This window comes from Anser cygnoides, chromosome 1 (assembly GCF_040182565.1).
Source record: "Anser cygnoides isolate HZ-2024a breed goose chromosome 1, Taihu_goose_T2T_genome, whole genome shotgun sequence".
Classification (NCBI taxonomy): domain Eukaryota; kingdom Metazoa; phylum Chordata; class Aves; order Anseriformes; family Anatidae; genus Anser; species Anser cygnoides.
In genome coordinates, this window is record NC_089873.1 from 133,260,061 (window position 1) to 133,276,205 (window position 16,145).

The 16,145-nt window shown below is 37.7% G+C and overlaps 1 protein-coding gene across 2 annotated transcripts in view; it reads left to right on the forward strand.

Moving 5' to 3' along the window:
* MID1 (midline 1) overlaps positions 1-16,145 on the forward strand; it is a 250,254-nt gene that overhangs the window by 48,163 nt on the left and 185,946 nt on the right. The window contains exon 1 of one of the 2 annotated variants that reach the window (XM_048066733.2): positions 15,951-15,970. The exons of the other annotated variant lie outside the window; for it this stretch is intronic. The gene's annotated coding sequence lies outside the window, so the exon portion shown is untranslated. Of the gene's footprint in view, positions 1-15,950; positions 15,971-16,145 lie in introns of those variants that run through there. 2 annotated transcript variants of the gene reach the window in all.

Sequence of the window (16,145 nt, forward strand, 5' to 3'; positions counted from 1 at the left end):
TCCCTTTGTCTAGCAAAGGCAGAGACAAAGAAGCAGAAAAAGCAAAATATGTTTTAAATGAGATATGGATGCAAACTCTACTAGCCGTGATGTGAATTAGTGAAGAATATAAAATGTGTAGGACAAGCAGTTCAATAGTCTCTGTGCCTGCTTGCTCTGTTTATGTTTTATTCTACTTTTGTTTAGTTTAACAAACTTCTTGTAATTATAGCATCATGTTACTTTATTTTATCAAGTGCATTGCACACAAAGATCAAACAAGGGCTGATATGATTCTATTAACAATTTTTAATTATTCATTTTTCTTCATACCTTGCAATTTAGCTAGGCATAGCAGAGGAATTCTGAGAAGATAAGCTCACATAAAGCAGCTGGAAGAAGCCTCCCTGACTTAAACATCACTTTCCTGCTTTTTCAATGCCACATACAGGAAAGTCTCTTCAGAAGCTCTCTAGTATAACATTAGCAAACAAAAAGCTACTGTATGTTAACTTCAGACTTCATTAAACTCCTTTATATAGACTTGGATTATTCAAACAGGAAACTATTATTTCCCATTTATAAAGCCTTTTCTCATTCAATGGAAAGGTTTTGTGGTTACTGTTAAATTAGTTTATTAATTTCTATTCTTAGACATTAATTTTCCACAAGTGAAAACAGACCTAGCTAGTCCAATCATACAAGAACCTGCCTGCATCGAGAAATCTGTTCCGAAAGTCATTTTGGGTTCTCCAGACCTGAAGTAACTTATCCTGATCACACATTCCCCAATTAACAAATGGGTTTCCACCCCTGCTCTAACACTGTTTCCGAAAAAGTGGGGTCACTCTATGGGCTTTCACTGTGTCTGAAGGGATGGCTTTGACCATAGTAATAACCCTTGTGGCGAACGCAATCAGCACAGTAGGCTGTTGTTGCTGGGTGTTTTGCCTAGTCATCTGGGAGCTGCAGTAAAGAAGTATAGTTGTAGGGCCAGTGTTGCATTTTGATGCTGTCAAAATTACCCTATTTGTTTGTTATATTCTATGTAGCTATATAACTGCCGGTCAATTTACTTGATCATTCTTTTCAGAGGCTTTAGACTTAGAGAAGTCAACTCATGGCATCATAGGACATTTCAGGTTGGAAGGAATTTTGGAGGTAATCTGGACCAACCCATTGCTTAGTTAAGCTATAAGCCACAAACCTACATGAAAAGCTTTTCTTTATTATTATTATTATTATTATTATTATTTATTATTATTTTATTATTTTAGTATATATTTTTGTTGGATACTGACTGATGATATAAATCACCTTACTTAAGTAAGCTTACAAAAACCCTTCAGCTAGCACAACTTTTCCCACGTCCATAAAAATTCCATTTATATATGTATGTGAATTAGCAAAGCTAAAAATCACAATATTTATCATATGTTTACTTTCTATTTTAAGTTTCATCCAGGTTTTGATCTTTCATTCAGACTGACATCTTTTGTATCTGATAACACCATCGGGGGGGGAAAAAGAAAAAAAAAGTATAGCTTTGGAAATACTATTACTCGTTGATGTGGAAATACTTATCCTAACCATTAACTTCTGTAATGTGGTGGGACATATATAAATTTTACTTAAAGTAATGGATTTTGGAAAGCAAGATGACTGCAGGGTAGAAATATATTTCTTTTCAAGTTGAATCTGTCTATCTTGCTTTAGAAGATGTTTTCTTTTGCATGTAATGATTTTCCACTTTAACGTGCTGCTACTGAAGAGAAAAGTGTGAGGTAATATTCCTCCTAAAAAGAACTGTACTGAATAAACATATATTTGTATTTTCAGACAGGTGTGACGGTGCCTTTGATTTTATTTTTTGTCAAGTACCAGTATCTCAGTAGGACAGTTCTGGGATTTGCTGTATCTTCTTCCATCTGAATATGCATCTTTAAAGACAGGGAAACACAGATCATTACGTATCCCTGTTAATTGCAGTGTGATTAATTTATCTGTCTGTTAATAGGGTGTGTGATGTGCCATGTGCCCTGATAGTCTCATAACTCTGTTAGTGCCAGATGTCTGGCCTGGAGTCTGGAAGAACTCTCTTTACTGATGCTTTAAGTATCTGGTGCATCCACAACCACATTTCATGGATCTGCTAAGTGCAATGATTGAATCCAGCTGTTGTCATTCCATGTCTTGCTATCATTTGCCAGCCACTCACCATGAGAGTTGGGCAGGAAACAATTTTACCATCCCATTAAAATTTTCAGGGATTTAAATAAAAAGAAGAAAGGGGGTGGGGGGGGGCATTTTAAGGCCTAGAAAGGGGGAGAAAAAAAAATGATTGAAAACAAGATTCAGAATAGCTTGTCTGTCCTTCTGACAGTCACTTCAAACTTCTAAGCTGGGTATCTTCATGAAAGATTTACTTTCTTGAATAAATCTTTTGGAACCATAAATTCCTGATGAAAAGCATTTAGCATCCAAATTCCTGACTATTTCTATGCACCAGAGCCACTATTTGCCCATAGACGATCTGTGATCTGTCTTAGTTGCAAAGGGTAGATTATTTTTCCATTTGAGTAACTGCCAAGACTTTGGGAAAAGCAGACATTGCACACTGGTTTCCCTCTCACCACTCTGCATCATCCATGCTTCATATAATGCTGTTCGGTTTATTTGCTGAGTGTATGGATTGAATTTACTGCCCCATTTTCATTTTAGTCACTGTCATCAACACAAAACTAATAGGAGTAGTAGGTACACATCTGTCTTCACAGTGGACTTTCTTTTCTGCAAAATGGGAGGATGTACACCCATGTCTATTTCTGTCTATTACTCACCTAAACATCAATTCTGGCCCTTATTTTAGTGCTGCATTTTATTATTCATCATATCATACTACATTATACATTATTATTTTTATATTATATTTTACTAAAAAAGTACTTTATTCTAGGTATTGTACCAGCATAGTAGGTGATTGTCTTTTACAGACTAAAATTGAGAATCTAAGGATTTACAGTCCTATGGTATTTAACCAAAATCCCTGCAACAGTCTATAACTTAAAAGATCTACTCATTGGAAATGTTGACCTAACAAATATACTATGGCCATGGAGGTGTTAGCCCTTAAGGGAGAATGGAAAAGGGGAAGAACGAAAAAGAACAGTCTTTTTTTTTTTTCAAATTCGGGTATAAGCTGAGGGTTGAATGCTAGAAGGCCTAGAGCTAATTGGCATAGGAATGAAAAATAGCACCATGCTCAAACACTGGGTAACTATGAGCCCTGCAGATTTTTACAGTGCATATTAGCAAGTGGTCAAATACCTGGGCAGCTGCAACTAAACTATCTAATGCCACTTAAGTATGTCTATGCATGTTGGAAGCATCATTGGTGACTACAGCATATGACTACTTTGTCTATATAGCCACAGAATACAGTCTTGTCCCCACTGAATGCAATAATAAGGCTTCCATAGCTGTGTTTTTATCTGTTGGCTCTCAGAAATGTGCTTAGAGCGTGTACGTCTTTTTACTCCTTCTAGACTTTTCTTTGCACTACGACAAAGAGTGTGTGATGTCTTCTCAAGAAGCTGCCGGTACCTCTGTGCCAGTGCTTCCCAGTGGCCAGGCCCTGTGGAGTAACAGTCCTGGCACATTTGGCTCTTGGGCATGTGGCACATTGCTAAATGTCAGACACCACTGGTTTACTGCATTGGTGCAGCTTTTGGGTGTTCAGTACATCAGTTTTTCTATTACTGGAAAGGAGACAGTATGATTTGTTGAAAATGATTTGAATGTCTTATTAAATTGTAAGTGAATCCTTTAAAAAGTGAAATTCTTTATAGGTGAAATGACTGGATAATTTCTAAATGGTATAAATCTCTCTTCTGATTTATGGTTATTTCTATTCATTCTGCAAAAAAGATCAGCAGTAAAAGGAACACACCAATGAACAGCTTTTTTGATATTTTCCTTGACTAGTAGTGTATAAATAATTTCTGAGAGATACTATTAACTTCCCTGGTGGGACAATAAAAATGCTAAATAATTCTAAAACTGACAACAACTCTACCCACCAGTTTATTTCTTAACATATCAAAAAAATATGGCTGGTAGTTTCATGATCATTTTCTTTAAATGATTTTTATATATATATATATACATATATAATTTTTATATATATATAATATATATATATAAAGATATAGCTGTCAGCTATAGACCTTGTAGGGTAATCTCTCAGATATATATATTTTATTTATAGACTTGAAGGCTTTTTTATGATAGTCCTCCACAGCATAGCTGGATATCTCATAAAGTTTAATGTTTAACAATGTTTATCTTTTGAGGGAACAATATCTTCATTTTAAGGGCAGGTAAGGAAAGAACAGTGAGCTCAGGATTACCCAAGGTCAGCATGGAAGCACACAATAGCAACAGAGCCGGAGTGTGAACTTTGAAATGGTGTATCTAGTCTCCCTCTTCACAGTGTCTCTTCCACTGCCACACACTGCTTATTTATAAGGAACATTGTCACATGCTGTGAGATTTAGTTTGAGTTAATGGCAAGATGTTGATGACTATTATGTCTCTTCTTGCAATGGTCTTTGAAAATGTGTTCATCAGTATCCCAGAACGTCACCTGTGAGCCCTTCTCATTGTCACAGTCCCCATTCAAATGATAGAAATAGGCAGAAAAAAGGTCTGCTGGTATGAAAGCATCCCTTCAATGGAAGGTGACTGACAGCTGCCAGACACATTGGGCTGTCTCGCTACATGATCCAGCATAAGCAGGGCTGACTTCCAGCCTGCAAGCACAATGTGTGGTGTGCGGGGTCGTTGGCTGGCTCCCTGGGCCCCTGCTCCCAGCCCATGGGGCCGACACCCTTGACCCCTGCCAGTACAGCTGAAATGGGCTCAGTAGGCTCCCAGCCAGGGCCTGGGGCTCAGACCATGGCTTTCAGAAACAAAAATGATAATGGGAGAAAACATTTGTCTTTGGAGTCACCGCTACCACCAAAGTGAATATTCACCCCCATTCTTATTTAAATAGAGTGCATATTTGAGACTTCACTTGTTTTAAAAGCTTAGTGAGATCTCCGAGGAGAGAAAAATAGAAGCATGCTGTCAAGATTCTCTGGCAATTAAAAGCAAAATAAAAGAACGCTTATTTGGCTGGGATTTAGAGTATGTAATTTCAGTGATGTGTACGCGCATATGTATGTATACATAGATATGCTTGTACATAAAAGTCCATGTGTGCAGATAAAAAATACATATTGGTGTAGTTCATCATCAGCAAAAAGCTGGGATGTCTGAATTATTTGATAAAGGTATTTTGTGGAATTAGAAAGTTTCTTGCCTGATTAATACGGATTCACTCACTGATTGAATTCAGCAGAACTATTTGTATCAGTGAATCTTCTTAGTCCAAGCCAATGGTTACTGTATGGATTGAAAATATACACAAGTAAAAACCTAAAAATTTTGCATATTTTATACATAAATTACCCTAAGAACCTTTAACAATTCTTCTATTACTTCATCATGTGTAAAACAAGTAAATCAGATGAATTATAAAAAATTGCTCATTTCCAAGTGTTCAGTACTTGAAATGTTACTCCATACTGTTGCTGTATGTGTAATACTTACGGTTCAAACCAATTTTCACCTACAAGAGTTATAGAGTCTAAGAATTAGGTTTGTTTGTCATCCACGTCCTTGAATAAAAGCACAGAAGAAGGACCAAAAGGTGAAATATGGTGCAGTGTGCTTCTGGTCATGAAGGCTTCTGTCCAGCGGGTAACTTCTCGGAATTACTGTAAAAAAAGCAGATCTATATAACTTTTTAGATCTCTGCTTCAACCTCCACACACATGCAGACACATGGAAAAACCTCTTTATTCATCAAGATGAAGAAAAGAAATGTATCACCTTAGAAGTGTGGTAGGGAAAGGGTCAAGGAGATGAGGAATACTATATTTTCAAACCAGGGCCTAGTACAATTGGTTAGAATTATGTATTGGTGGCAATATCTTGTTCTTTATGTTAATAAAATTATGGGTTATACCCATCATTAAAGAAGAGCATGTTTTATAATATTTTAGCAGAGCAATGGCAGAGTAAATGGATGAAGATGGTATGCAAATTTGTTTTACATGTTATATGCGACATATGAGGTGCCCTGGCTGCTGCTGGCATTTACATTTTAAAGGCCATTCCTCTCAAGGAATGTGTTTTATTGTTTATGTTCTTTAAAGTTATGCTTTTGTTATGATGTTTCTCATAACAAAACATTTCTATGTGTAAATAAATGTATGTAAGAGTATGAAACCATGAGGGCTTTTTAGGTTTTTTAGTTTCTGTTTAACAGAGGATTCATTCATTCTGAATGATGAATTATTATTATTATTATTACTATTATTTTTTCTAATCATCATATCACAGAATGGTTCAGGTACGAAGAGGCCTCTGGAGGTCATCCAGCCTAATCTCCCTGTTCAAGCAGGGCCACCCAGAGCAGGTTGTCCAGGCCCATGTCCAGGCAACTTTCGAAGATCTCCAGGGAGGGAGACTCCACAACCTTTCTGTGCCAATGCTCAGTCAACCACACTGTTAAGAACTGCTTCCTGATGTGTATCCAGAACCTCCTGTGTTCCGGTCAATGCCCATTGCCTTTTGTCCTGTCACTGGGCACCACTGAAAAGATTCTGGCTCCATCCTCTTTGCACCCTTCCTTCATGTACATAACACTGATGAGATTCTTTTCTCTGGGCTGATGCCCAGGGCTGATGCCTTCTTGGCCAAATCTCTCAGCCTTTCCTTGTACAAGAGATGCTCCACTCCCTTAATCATCTTTTTGGCCCTTCACTGAACTCTCTCCAGTGTGTCCATGTCTATCTTGTATTGGGGAGTCCAGAACTGGACACTGTACTCCAGGTGCTCCAGTCCTCACTGGTGCTCAGTAGAGGGGAACACTCATTCTGTTACAGTCAGGGTTTCATCAAGGTTGCCTGAAAATGTGCAATTCTCCTGCCTGGAGGGTCTGCCCAGATGTCCCAGTTGGTTTGACAGTACTCTGTCACAATTCTCTAACCTTACCTGAAGGCCAGTTATTAAGACAGTGACAAGCTGAGGTAAAAAACAAAACAACACAACCACAAAAAAACAAAGGCTGATTAAAAGCCAGCTGACATTATGTGCTTTAACCAAGCTTTCTCTTCACATGCTAGTGCTAGGCCAGCTCCTGATCCAGTACTTGCTGACCACTTGAGGAAACACACTGGAGACCCATGGAAGATGCAGGATAAACACTTAAGCCACCTGGTTGTAGTTCAATGTTTCATGGTTTCCAGTACTTACGATCTTCCTGGCTTCACTGGGAGTTGGATCAGATCCTTAATGCACTCAGAAAATCTAACGATTGTTGGTGTTGGGGTTTCAAAAATCAAATATGAAGTTTAGTTGTGGATTTATTAAATATTTATATGAAACTTAAACCTGTCCTTTTGTTTTTAATAAAAGATATAGTCGTGTAAACTCTCTGTGAAAATCTGGTATGTAGGACAAACAGGATTTCTTACCACTTGTTCATAGTTGATTTTATATCCCCCTTCTCACTAATCTAAGGTGCCTTGGAGAACTATGTATATGTTGGTCTACATTTTATAGTAGAGCTTAATTGCTACAAAGGATGATCTATCTGGTACAATTTTTGTTCACATTAATAAACTCTCTTGGTAGTTATATAAACATTTACTGTAGTCCATTAATGAAAAGTGTGCTGATGCAGGTGTTGAGTGCACCACAATAAAATTTTATCAGTCAAGATGTTGTTTATTGTACTCAGTCACATATTCTGTTGTACTCCCAGGTATTGAGCCTGAAGTGGAACAAATGAAAAACTGAGATTAGAGCCTCTTAAAATGGGAAAGGAAGCTAAAGAAAAACATTGTAGCCACTGTACCCTTTTTCATGCAAAACAATGCATGACTAATTTATAGGAAACAATATTATTTCTCCAAGTAGACTTTCTATGATTATTTTTTTTGAGACATAATAAATACTGTTGCCATAAAAACAATTGAAACCAAGAACTCTTGACAACTCATTTTAAGTCTGGTAGGTTTGAGAGTAAACTGAGCTGCCCATGGAGAGTTGGTGAGAGTTTACTTGCTGTAATTGTAATAAAGGAAATTTAAAAACCACAATCTGTTTCAAGTCAAAAATGAACAACTGAATATTGTCTTAAACATTTTTTCCTGTTCTTGGCATGTCTATGCTCATTAGGTGACATTATCAGGCTCAGGATACAGATGCTATTTCTTTTAGATAAGTAAAACTATGCTCTTTCTGAACCCTTCAATCCGTTAATGTAAAATCTGCAGTTTCAGAGTCTTTGTTTCACAGTGTAAAAAAAATCAAAAAATAAAATATAGGAAAAAGTCATAAGTAGGGATCAAATAGTATAATCTATTTGTTTCTATTTTGTTTCTGTTTGGTACACTTCACATGCCTAATAGCCTTGATATGATATAAAATATATTTGATTATTTTATGCTATATATCTTCATTATTTTTCTGTTTCTAATATTTATTCCAGAAACATGGTCCTTTTCAGATTTGCATGCCATTTTTAGCTATTAAAATATTACAAAAACATAAAAAACATCTTTAAAAGAATGCCGGGGGGGGGGGGGGGGGCGGGAGGGGTGCATGAGCATTTGTGGCTGGTGTTAAACTTTCATTTGAAAACTAGTATTAATGCCATTATTATTATCTGATATTATCCTTTTTATTTTAGGCAAAATATGGTGTTCTGACCCAGCTTCTAGATGCTTATGTAATATATATATATTACATTATGTATATATGTATATTTAATAGTTTTATTTTCTGAGGTTGTATACTGGCAAGTATATCTACCAAGTGACTTTATGTCTGAAGAATCCCTACTCACGATGGTGCTCGCAGTTTTACACGGTTTAACCATAGGAGGGAGCCTCTCCTCTTCCAAAGTTACACAGGAAGATGCAATCATGGGCTTTTGGAGGTATCTTTAAAAACAGATACTTGCGCATCTTCCTACCAGTTTGCATCTGGAAGTGTAAATGGCCCTGTCCTCCTCTAATACAGATCCACTGCAGATTCACAGGCAGGTACGTTTACAGAGAAGTCAGAAACAGCTACGCAGAAACTATCAAACCCTGCTCCCAAAAAAAAGTGTAAAACTGTCATAATACTTTAACATGAATGGGATTCAGTCTATTAGAAAGTAGCTGGGTTGCCTAAATATCTGTCAGTGTCGCTACAGCTGCTGTAGGAAAAAGTACTTGTTTTCTTCTTGCTGCATATGTTGTGCTCATTTTTTTCTCTGTCATCGCTATCTCTATTACAGACTATAATTATTGGAGAAGTAAATATTTTGGTCATTATTCACTTATTACAATCAGGTTAGGTTTGGCCTTAGCAAGAAGCTTACACAGTTCAATGTAAAATTTGTGTTTTAATGGAGTTGATTATTTGGATGGAAACCTTTGCCTGAATATATTTAAATATGTTTGTGTCTACTTTGGTTACATTAAATTGGATTTGTAAACTGATAAAAGAGAGAGGAAGAAAAATTTTCTATAGAGTCAAAAAAAAAAACAACATGGAAAAGTGCAGAAGCGAAGTATATTATTAGAGACAAAACAAACAAACAAAAAACAGATAATGGTTGGAGAAACTTGAGCAAAAGAATAACTTAAAATGATTTATTATTAAATCTTAATACTCTAATTCATGTAAATTGTCATTAATTTCATTTTTAATACATTTATATGAAATCTAAAGGAAGCTACCCCTAAAGTTTTACATTATCAGAAATTATTTCCCAGGCTACTTGTGCTTGGTAATTCAGCTTGTGTCTCCCCTTCATGGTGAGCAGATATTTTGACCATCAGGCTTTCCAACTTCTTCCTCATTTTACAAGGTTGAGCTTGGGCACTGAAGCTGGAGTGGCCTCTAAATGAGAGACGGGGATTATGCAGTAAGTAGGCTGTGCTAGGGGTGCTGAGTGAGCTCACATGAAATGCAATCAGGAAAGTGGGGTCTCTCAAAACTGCTTTTCTAAGTTTCTCCCCTTATTATTCCAGTTCTTGGCCATATTATTGCTTTTTGAATCCTCTTCCCTCAATGTATACTTCGAAATCTGTCTTGGATTGCAACAAATTTATCTTATGTTATTCTGAACCAATGAAAAAATCCCATGTTTTCTCCCAGCAAGAGCAGTGCATGGTATTAACTGAGGCATTTCTCACACCTAATATTCTACTGCCTTCCTCGTGTACATTATTGGATAATGTCCAGATAAAGTCATATGTTATTTTTTCTTGTCATGTGAATGTGATGATAATTCCTAGGAGAAATCTTTAATGAGGGGATAAATCTGCAACAGTGCTTAAGTTACAGCTCAGTGCTACAAATTCTTGTTCATAGAAGGGGATTTCATGTATGGAGTCTGATTAACTGTAAGACATTGATGATGCTCATGTTTGCAGTAGTTTGCAGGGCGGTTCCCTGCAAGCTATTTATACCATATGTCCATATGCCACTTTATTCTTTACTTCTCCACCCTCTTCCCAAATACACCCACATTTACTATATTAATTTTACATTGTTTTGGAAAAGTGGGCAAGAATACCACTACGTAAATCGTTGTGTATGTTTTCACTGTAGTAATATCCAGAAGATTTAACTGGAGTTGGAATTTCACTGTGCTGCAAATCTCTGAACTACAGCGAAAATGTACGTGTATCCTCCGAAGAACTTAAGAGCCTGAGGCTTCCAGCCTAGGAATTTTTTTTGCAGATGTTTGTCTTTAAATGCTGAAAGGGTTACAAAATCGTGATAGTTGGGCTTTCAAAGGCCTTTCAGTCTCCTAAATGCCTGTGAATGTGGATCTGCACCTATCAGTCTGTCTGTAGCACAATAACTTTGCTACAAGACCATATCTGATCAGTTAAACAAAATCCAAGGAATGTCCACAGCATTGATGTCTGCAGCTAGTGGAAGACTAAAGAGGGGACAGCAAGCCTCTCCAACCTGTGCAGCAGAGACACAGCTTCACCTGCTATCACTGCAGCCATGTGAAGCTCTCCAGGGCCCAGGCTGCCCGCTCATCCCCAGACTGGTGCAGAGGGAGGATGTGCTGGATTCCAGGGACTTTTCCTGGCTGCATAGGAGCAGTACCCTACTGTCCAAAATGACAGTGTTTGCTCATCTCTGGCCAGCCTTTCTCTGGCCAGCCTCCTAAAAGATATTTGGAACATGTTTTCTGTCCAGTTTATAGGGTGACACCATAGTGCTCCTTAGAGCTTATGGATGGAGGAGGCATGAAGATACAACCTTTTACTAAACACAGGCTGTTCTTCCCATTTGCTGTTTTTATCTTGTTCTTCTATCAAACTTTTAGGAAGACTGAGACATTCACTGAAGTTCACAGTCTTGACAAACCAACACTGGATGACATGCTTTGAAGTGTCAAGCCAGATATCCTTAGTTTCACACATACACTCCTAATGTAAACCCAGCTGCAATGCCAAATCCTTACTTTCATTCAGGGCAGGAAAAAAAAAAAAAAAAATGCAAAGAGAGAGCAAGGCTAGATGGAGCCTATGGAGATCAAACCCTTGCCAGAATGAAACACTGCCTTGGGTTGCAGTTGTTGCTGGAGTGACTCTCTGTAATCATCTTCATTTCTGATTCCTTTCCTTTTACCCAGCTATGTTTTTCTGCTGTTTTCTTCCCTCATTACTGCCAATCATCCTTCCTTCTCACTATCTCTCTGCTCTTCCTGTTTCAGATTTGACAACACACTGATTTCTCAAAAGATAGATCCTGTGACATAGCCAAAGATTGTCTCTGAATTTCCACATACACATGTTAAAGGCTGGCTGAGCACAGAACATTAAATAGCTTTACCTGTGAATGGTAAAGTTTCAACATTAAATGACTGCATTAAAGAGCTGTTTAAAAGATGCGCTCTCTAAAGCCTCTAGTGACTACTTATGGAGCTTGTGCTTCCTAATCCAAGTTAGATGATGTATGTATGCCTAAAATACTCATTTCCTTCTGGTTATAAAGATATGCTGTTTCCATTTTCCACATTTTCCACGCTGCCTTTAGGAATTATTGGAAGTTTCTTTCTAGGAGAAGGTAAGCAAGCAAAATCAAAGAACTGCAATGGTTTGCACTCATCAGTCACACCAGTGATTCTCAAAGAGCTTAGCAACCTTTAAAGTTTTGTTTTGCTGGCATCTTTTCCAGTGCAATTGTCTGCAGCATCCTGCTTGCAGAAAAGATGATTTCAAATGCACTTACGATTGCTATTAAAAATGCAGAGCTATTATCCAAATGACCTTGCCTTATGCTTTATGTTAATCCAAAAAACACAGAAGAGAGTAAATGCTATGCAAATAAGGTGTTTTCGACATCTGATACAGATAAAAGAGGACATAACTGAGAGCAAGTAAAGAAAAAACTATGAAGCAATGTGTAAGCCTGCTGGTATATCCTAAAGTTCAGACTTCCTTCAGGCATTTGTCATGTGTTAGTCTGAAAATTATGTTCTACTACAAGCACTAGAAAAAATGAGTTCTTTTGATTTTTTTAGTGCTTGCTGTTTTCAGTATTAAGTCATATTCTGAGAATTTTTTCCCCTATGCAACCTCATTTTGACTGGTTTCCAGATACAAGAGTGGCTGTACTTTTCAAAGTGGCTTTTCAGAGCTCTTCTCATTTGTGCGTATCATAGTTAGCTACGTGTGGGTTGGTATGAACTTTGTTATTTGGAGGCAATAAAGTAGTCTGTGAACTGGTCTTAGTGTTTCTAAAACATTTAATGTATTTCCTTCTTTACAATGGGAATGTTCTCAGATCCTTAAGACAAAGAAACAAAGACAGCAGTTTAGAAGCTGTAATTGGGAGATAAACGGTTCACAAGTACATCTCTCAAAACTCTTCTTAGGGGGGTGAAATTCACACCACATGACTTTCATCATGCTAGATTCCCACCTACATTCCTGAATGGGGACACCAAAAGCAAGCGTGTCATTCTAAAATGGTTCTCAGAAAAAATAAATTCACATATACTGATGTTCAACTGATGAAACAAAACGTAACTGTAGATATTCCTGTATATTGTCAGGTTTTTTTTATTATTTTTTTTTATTATTATTTTTTGGTATCAGTCAGTTTCTGGCTTCTGGGTGCTACCTCACAGAAATTCTACAGAAAGAATATCTATAAATATGGAAGTACATAAATACCATAATCTGAAGCAAAGTGAGTCTTTTTGGAAAGAAAATAGTATTTTCTGGAAACATGAATAAGAGTCACACACATTTATGATACATTTTTGCTACCAGAGGGAGAATTCCTGTATATTTTTTAAACAGAGTTATAAATATCAAATCCAAAACAAGAAATGACAGCAACAAATACAAAATATATAAAAAAAAAGATCTCAAACATAAGGTAAAGTAGTCCTTGTTCTCGGAAATAATCTTTCACAGTGGAGACAAAGTTAATAATATTTCAGAGTTGAGACAAGGTGCAGTAGTGTGGAACAGGAAAGACTTGGCTTCTGGCCACAGACTACTTTGGGCCAGGTCATTTGGCCTGAGTATCCACCCATAAAATCAGAGATTTAATGCCCTCCAGTATTATCATAATGAGCCCATCTGATTAGATGAAAAAGCAGAAACAAAGGCATAAAGATATTAGCAGACTGTGTTCCTCTCTAAGGAAATAAGTGGCCAATTCATGTCATGATATTTGTTAATAAGCTCAAGCCTATGGAAGGTGGAGCCTTATATTTCAGAGAGTTCATTCATCATCTTCATTTTTTAACATTTTTTTCAAGGAAAGGCAATTTCTTCCTGGAGAGTTCTGTGTAAACTGGCGGTTTTTATGAAAAGCACGTTAATATTAATATTGTAAAAAGACTTCTGAATTCATTTTAGCAGAGAATAGAATCTGCATTCAAATAATGAAGTAATAGGTATCAAATTGTTTTTGAATATATATGACTGATATATGACTCTGATACTTTATGATAATCTTTGTGCAATGAAGAATTGCAATGGGCAGGTTAGTGCACTAAGGCCTTTGTCAAGTAAAGAATTGTCCAAGATTCCTGGTAAACACTTAAATTAGCACAGTTAAGAGAAAATTCATAAATTCACAGTCCAAGTGTTCTTTGATTATAATTGAAACAAACAGAATTCCTTCCTTCCTTCCTTCCTTCCTTCCTTCCTTCCTTCCTTCCTTCCTTCCTTCCTTCCTTCCTTCCTTCCTTCCTTCCTTCCTTCCTTCCTTCCTTCCTTCCTTCCTTCCTTCCTTCCTTCCTTCCTTCCTTCCTTCCTTCCTTCCTTCCTTCCTTCCTTCCTTCCTTCCTTCCTTCCTTCCTTCCTTCCTTCCTTCCTCTCTTCCTCTCTTCCTCTCTTCCTTCCTTTCTTCCTTCCTTCCTCTCTTCCTTCCTTCCTTTCTTCCTTCCTTACTCTCTTCCTTCCCTCCCTCTCTTCCTTTCCTCCCTCCCTTCCTTTCTTCCCTCCCTTCCTCCCTCGCTGTTGATGTTGCCACTTTCTTAATCCAAGATACAATTTGGAGGAAACAATTGGCATCAGTTCCTCTCCTTGGAACCCCTTCCTTGTCCTCTCTTACACACTAACCCCAACAAAAATGAAAATGGATTCTCCCAACTTCCCGACTTTGTGGTAGTAAAAAGGTGTTGAAGACATTTCTTGCACATGTTGGTTCATTTTCACTGTTAAAATGGCTCGATATGGTGAAGATCCTCCTCTGCTCCTGTCTCCTCCTTCATCTAAGCAATAATGGGGAGACAGAGCTGTGAAGTCACAACCCGTATTGTGAAAAAGATCTCATCCATCAAACTGTCACCTCAGTTTTCTGTCCAGGGTCACCGAGGAACAAAGTCAGCTTGTGTCAGGTTGAAATAGCATTGGTAAGTGTTACTGTGTGTGAAGCTGGTGGTTTGAAGTCTATTTATTTTGTTTGAAAGGCTCAAACAGCATGCTGCTGAGCAGAAGAACAAGCAGGAGGAAGTCTCCTTATAAATTATTAGTGGAAGGCTTACAGCCATCATTTAAGATGTGAAATTATGCCATCTGCTTTTCTAGGTCTTTGATTTACTTTGTGGCAGCTGTCTATTTCTGAGTTTCAGCATATCACAGAGAGGTAAAACTTGCATTAAAAACTTATACAACAACAGCATTTCTTTAACAATGATTTTAAGCTTTCTTGAAAATCTGAGAATATGTAGGGGATGCTATCTCAATATCTATGGCATGCTTTCAAGACAAATTATATGGAAAAATGCTGTCTCTTTTTACATAAACTGGGAATGTAGATAGAAATCTTCTTTCATCATGAAAAATGCAATAGTTTGTTCTGATTTTATCTATCAAAAGCATTTCTGGGAGGCACTGATGTTTTTTATATTGCTTTTAATTTGGTGATTCCTCACGTTATTCATGTCTTATCTGTCAGGGTCTTTGCTCTTTTACTTTCCTATTATTGATTATCTGGGGGATCATTTGTGTTGCTATTTAAGGTTTTCTTTTGTGTTCTTTGTTAATATAAATATAAATATATATTTCTTAAATATTTCTTATATTCCTTAGGCCCAGCATCAGCTTTAGGATAAACTGATAACTGAAAAAAAGGAGAAAAATAAATAAATAAATAGATAAAATTAAAAAAAAAAAAAAAAGGCAAAGGCAAGGCTAACTGCTTCGCTGCCCGAGATGCACAGGGGGGACCCCTGCGAGCACCCGTGGCCGTGCTGGTCCTGCGCTGAGCGGGCGGTGCGGGTGCGGGTGCGGATGATCGATCGTCCCAGGGGTGCCGGGCGGCGGCTGAGCGGCAGCGGGACCTCTTCATCCCCCTGCCCCCCCGGGAGAGCCGCTTCTGCTGGAGTCGTTCGGTGTGTGCTGCTTTTTCCTGTGCGAGGATTAGGGAGCGGGAGAATGGCTTTGTGAGGAGGCGCGGAGAGAGGGAGCTGAAGAGAGGCTGCTGAGAGGGGCCGGCAGACTTTAGCCTTTCATAGTTCTTTCAGTCAATTCATTCTGGGAGACCAATTGCATGCGCTTCGGCAGCTG